The 6,000-nt window shown below is 44.2% G+C and overlaps 1 protein-coding gene and 1 pseudogene across 4 annotated transcripts in view; one reads left to right on the top strand and one right to left on the bottom strand.

The window, feature by feature from the left end:
* Window positions 1-6,000, top strand: part of LUZP2 (leucine zipper protein 2) — a 478,379-nt gene that overhangs the window by 30,616 nt on the left and 441,763 nt on the right. The window lies entirely within an intron of this gene.
* LOC112829493 (U1 small nuclear ribonucleoprotein A pseudogene) lies at window positions 1,278-2,398 on the bottom strand (annotated as a pseudogene).

Here is a 6,000-nt window from a genome sequence, read left to right as displayed (position 1 = left end):
GAGGCGGAATTGCCCCGCCCTTGTGAGTCCGGGCTAAGCAAGCTGCTCCGGTTTGCTCTCAGGAGCTTTTGTTCCCTGCAAGCTCTCGGTACAGCTTTGGAGGACCAGGGCGAAAATGGTGGCCTCCTAATCTCCACCCGCAGGAGCCGAGAACTCGGGGCCCCACTCCTCAGTGCGCCCCCAGAGAAAAGCAGTCACTCCTGTCTCCCCGGTCTCCGGCTGCACTCCGTGCTCACCCGGCCTGTGACCGAGCGTTTCTATCTCTGGTACCCGACCCCGTGTGGAGTCTCCAAACCCAGTAGATCCCTGCAGTGCGCTCCCGCACCACTCCTCCCGGGGGAGGAAGGGGAGTCTCCCCGGATCTGCCACTTGTTGGGTCCCTGCTGGAGGAGCAGCGGCCCGAGTGGGCCGCGGATCACAGTTTATGGCAACCCGGAGCTGAGAGCCCGTGCCTCGCTTCCATCTCTGCAGCCGGCTTCCCTGCTCCGATACCTGGGAGCTCTGCTACACTCAGACACCCCCGGTCTTTCTGTGACCCCGAGGGTTCTGAGACCACACTGTCCCATGAGGGTTCCACCCCCCAGTTAGCCACTGGAGCATCGTCCCTCAGTGGAGCCGACTTCTCAAAGTTCTGATTTTGTGCTCCACGGCTCTATCACTTGCCAGAAGCGGTTGATGGAGACCCCCTCCCCCGCCGTCTATCCTCCCGAATATTGCCTTGGATTCACTTCTCTGCACGTCCTACCTTCCAGAAAGTGGTCGCTTTTCTGTTCAGAGTGTTGTTACTATTCTTATCTTCAATCTCCTGTTCAGTTTGTAGGTGTTCAGAATGGTTTGATCCCTATTCAGCTGAATTCCTGAGACCAGACGAAATCCAGGTCTCTTACTCCTCTGCCATCTTGCTCCCGTTTCTCCTGATTTCAAGACTTCTATGTCATGAAACATGTTTCTGGAGGAATGCTGTTAGAAATACAATTTGCATGCATGTTTCCTTTGACCACTGGTTTGTAACCACCACCAAATGAAATACTAGAAATTGATTTTTTTAAAGATTTTATTTATCTATTTGAGACAGAGAGAGAGAGAATGAGAGAGAGCACATGAGAGGGGGGAGGGTCAGAGGGAGAAGCAGACTCCCCGCTGAGCAGGGAGCCCGATGTGGGACTCGATCCTGGGACTCCAGGATCATGACCTGAGCTGAAGGCAGTCGCTTAACTGACTGAGCCACCCAGGCGCCCCTGATTTTATTTTATTTATTTATTTATTTTTTCCTCAAAAAAACCATTTTAATTCCAACCTAACAGCGCCAGGTGCAATGTCTGGGGACAGACTCTGGGTACAATGCTGTGTGGCGACCACTCACTCACACACGGCTCTGAGAAGGCCCCTGAGGGGGACTTACCTTCAGGGGGTCGAGCCAAGGGGGGGAAGGGGTGGCCCCAGAACAGGGGGCAGGGGCAGGCAGGGGGAAAAGGTGCTACTTCTTGGCAAAGGAGATCTTCATGGCATTGTTCTGGGTGATCTTGAAGCCCTGCAGTGCATCACGAGCAGCCCCTGCCTGTACCTCATTGTCAAACTCCACAAAGGCAATGTCGTGCCGCCCAGGGACCAGTCGGACCTCCTTGAAGCCAGGGAACTGGTTGAAAAGCATGGACAACATGAGCTCGTTGGTCTCCTCGGGCAAGTTGGTGAGGAATAAGATGTGATTTGGTGGATTTTCTGAAAGAGGCTGAGCAGGCGGCATCTGCCCCGGCATAAGCTGCGGCGGGGGCATGGCCCCTGGCGGGATCTGGCCAGGAGCCAGGCCTGGAGGTGGGATCATGCCAGGAGGCGGCATATAGGGAGGCTGGCCAGGCATGTGGTGCATGATGCGGGGCGCCTGGGTCATCGGGGGCATGCCCGGGACAGGCCCCTGGACAGCCCCCACCACGGGGCGGCTGCCCCACCCTGTACGGCCTTCTTGGCCGCTGGAGTCTCCTGGCTCTTGGGCTTCCTCTTCTCCCGCTTACGGTCCCGCTCCACGAAGGTGCCCTTCATCTTGGCAATGATATCCGAGTCAGTCTTGGCATACTGAATGTGCATGGGCTTGTCGTAGAAGGGGAAACCCTGCATGGAGCACAGGGCATTGGTGGCGCTGCTGACCTCCTTGAAAATGACAAATGCCTGGCCCCTCATCTTCAGGCTTCGGGAAACCAGGATATCCAGGATCTGGCCAAACTGGGAGAAGATGGCATAGAGGGACTTCTTCAGCTCATCCTTCTTGATCTTCTCGTTGAGATTGTCGATATAAATAGTGTGGTTGGGGCGGGTCTCGGGAACTGCCATGGAGAGAGATGCCGAGGTAGAGCAACAGAGCCGCAGCTCCCGCAAGAGCCGCCTCCTACGTTTCTGAGAGTCGACTACCCCTGATTTTATTTTTTAATGGAAGAAATTAGACTCTGCAAAGGAAACTTTTTTGAGTAGTTTAATATTTGGCAATAATTGGACCAAAGTTTTTCTAATAGATACAAATAGCTGATTTTATGAGGAGGTTATATTATCTATGGAGAAAACATTAAAGAAAATGCTATTAAAAATAAAAAGCTAGAGAACCAACTTGTTCATGATGGTTTCACAATAGGGTACATACCCTTTAATATCTCATAACAGAACTTGTAACAATTTGTGTCAGAAGATAGTAAATTTTTTTTAAGACTATTTATTTATTTGACAGAGAGAGACATAGCGAGAGAGGGAACACGAGCAGGGGGAGCGGGAGAGGGAGAAGCAAGCTTCCCGCAGAGCAGGGAGCCTGATGCAGGGCTTGATCCCAGGACCCTAGGATCATGACCTGAGCCGAAGGCAGACAATTAACGACTGAGCCACCCAGGCACCCCGAGAAGACAGTAAATATTAATTGGCATATTCACATGCTTTTATTAACCTAATTCTAAAAATTAAGTCTTTTTCTCATACTGTGTTTTTTTTTTTCTTTACCTCCCTAAAAGAAGAGAAAACCCACTTTCATTCATCTAACTATATAATACAAAGCTATGAATATAGCTGTGGAGCTTGTTAAGTGCATCTGTAAGCAAATTCTGTATGTGTGAGCAAGGTAGAGGCTCTCTATGTGTGAACAAGGTAGAGGCTCTTCAGTCTGGATATCTTCTGAAGGCAAGACCTCAGTCTTAGGCTTCTTCATGTTCTGCATAACTCATTGTCAAAAGCTTGGCCCATGTGCTGAATAAATATGTGATTTGATAAATTGTCACATTGTCTACATTTGAAGTGATATTTAAATCTTATTCCCAATTCTAAAGTATTTTTATTTTTGCTTTTATATAATCATGTAAGAAAAGGCATGAGCTAATAGGGCTACACAATCGTCCTTTCGACAGTAAGAAGTTCTATGGACTTCTCAGATGGAGTTTGGTTTGGTCTTACTCAGAAAGACTGTCATACTTTTCATTTCTCTTCTTTTCTTTTCTTTTTTTTTGAGAGCGAGAGAGAGCACACAAGTGGAGGGGGGTGAGGGAAGGCAGAGGGAGAGAGAGATAAGCAGGCTCACGCTGGGCATGGAGCCCAACCCTGAGATCATGACAGGAGTAGTAGTTCTAGTAGTAGTAGTAGTAATGAGCCAAAATCAAGAGTCAGTCACTCAACCAACTAAGCCACCCAGGCACCCCAGGACTATTATAATTTAAAGCAAAATTTACATAGTAAAGATAACTCTATTTTTATAATTTAGAGGAGTCAGTAAAGAGACTTTAAAACAATGATCCTATTCTCAATTTCAGCACCAAAACTTTTTTTTTTTTTTAAGATTTTATTTATTTGAGAGAGATGGCAAGAGAGAGCACAAGCTGGTGGGAGGGGCAGAGGGAGAAGCAGATTCCCCGCTGAGCAGGGAGCCCGACGTGGGGCTCAAACCCAGGACCCCAGGATCGTGACCTGAGTGGAAGGCAGATGCCTAACCGACTGAGCCACCCAGGCGCCCCAGGGACAAAACTTTATTATACATACCTGTAAAAAGTATATGTCCTATTTTTATCTTTCACCTACATAATGTCAAACCGAAGATCTTCCCTCAAATTTCTCTCCACCAATCCATACCTGATATTTCAACAGTCGTTTTATGGCATTGTCTTTAAAAAATAGTCCCTGATAAATTATTGTATGATAAACCTTCCCTGACCTGCTTTTAGTAAGCATCTGGCTATACAATGAGAATCCTTTAGCATGGATTTTTATTGTGTTGCCTTACAATTACTTTTCAGTTTAAGAAATCTAGGTGTTGTCCACGTTTTATGTCCCTATAGATTATGATTAATCTGACACTTTCTCCTCAAACTTGGGGCCTGAAGAAGTAGTTCCTTTTTATTTGAAGTAACATTTAATTTTCAAAAATAAAAAATATTTTATTTTCATAGCATTGTGGACAATGTGGAAAATGTAGAAAAACATAAATGGGGAAAAAAAAGAAACCTCTACTCAGTACCTTTAACATCATATGTAAATTCTTCATATACCAGGGATCATGCATAGTTTAATGGTGTTTAGTGAATAAATTAAAACATGTTAATTCACTTAGGGGCTCCTGGGTGGCTCAGTCGTTAAGCATTTGCCTTCAGCTCAGGTCATGATCCCCGGGTCCTGGGATCGAGCCCCGCATTGGGCTCCTTGCTCCGCGGGAGGCCTGCTTTCTCCCTCTCCCACTCCCCCTGCTTGTGTTCCCTCTCTCACTGTGTCTCTCTCTGTCAAAAAATAAATAAAATCTTTAAAAAAATGTTAATTCACTTAAAATATCAAGCATTGATCTATTAATAAAATAATTTGAAATATGTTAAGTCAGAGATAAGAGTCTATTATGCTGCAGATATTGGTAATGGTTCTCATTTTGTCAGGTTAGTTTATTTAGATTGCCTGTTTAGCTCTAAATCAGGATCCTGGTAACCAGTATTTAGAGGTAAATGAGTCATAGGAGATAACAATATTATTTTAATTGAGGTTCTACCTAATCCCTCTGGGCAGGTTAAGATTCAATGGGCTTGGCTTTTATTACAAATCTGCGAATTACTTTGTAAAATATTAACTCTGACCCCAATGAAAGATCTTTAATCTAGGTCTTAGAGGCAGTGGGGCATAAAGCATTAGATAAAAGTGAAAATGTTATTTATATAATTCTATATAATTCAAAATAAAAAATCCTTAATATATTTTTATGTCAAGCCTCCTTAAAAAAGAAAGTCAGGTGAGGCACAAGGCCAGTGAAGAGTTGAATTGGTATCTCCACTCATTTATCTCATGATAAATCAGAATTTAACGTACCCTAAACAAAATGTTAGATGCTGTTAGAAGAATCTCGTTCTCTAATTTTCTTAGATACTGCAAGTGTTTCAGAAGTTGAGCTGGCCAGTTCCATCTTCTGTCAAGTGATAAAGATATTAAATGCTACCTTTCAGCATAAAAATTAATATATTAAAATTTTTTCAAAACAAAGTATAGTTGTATAGCTTGCATGTTGCAATTCAAGTCACAATATCTGTTCTCTTGTGCTAGGCACCCACCCAAGGTGATATAATGTGACTAATGTTAAAAATGCATGGCCTGATTATAACAAGGATGTATCCTTATGAGAATTTCGGCTTTAATCAAACATGCTGGCAGCCAGAGCTAAGGCTTTTCTTTATATACAAGAGCTCTTCTTTAGAAAGATTCTATTCTGTCAACTTCCGAGACATCTAGTTGAAAAAGTTACTTTTTTTCTAATTCAGAACTAAATCCCTTAGATAGACTTTAGGTAATGATAATGACCCTTTCCCTGAAATCCACCATAAACCTTCGAAATGCTATTTTTACTGAGCAAGAGCAATGTTGTTTATACATTAGTCAATAAAGTCTTTCAAATTCCTTGGCACAGCAACTGTGTAGGAAGCAATTAATAATACAGTTACTGCAAAGTAAATTGATTCATTTAATTATGAAATATTGAATAGCAACTTTTAAAAGTTGAATGGGGAC

This window comes from Callorhinus ursinus, unplaced genomic scaffold (assembly GCF_003265705.2).
Source record: "Callorhinus ursinus isolate GAN/ISIS: 27379988/994484 unplaced genomic scaffold, GSC_fseal_2.0 scaffold21, whole genome shotgun sequence".
Classification (NCBI taxonomy): Eukaryota; Metazoa; Chordata; class Mammalia; order Carnivora; family Otariidae; genus Callorhinus; species Callorhinus ursinus.
The sequence above is the reverse complement of the archived record's forward strand: the minus strand, read 5'-3'. Positions and strand labels throughout refer to the sequence as shown.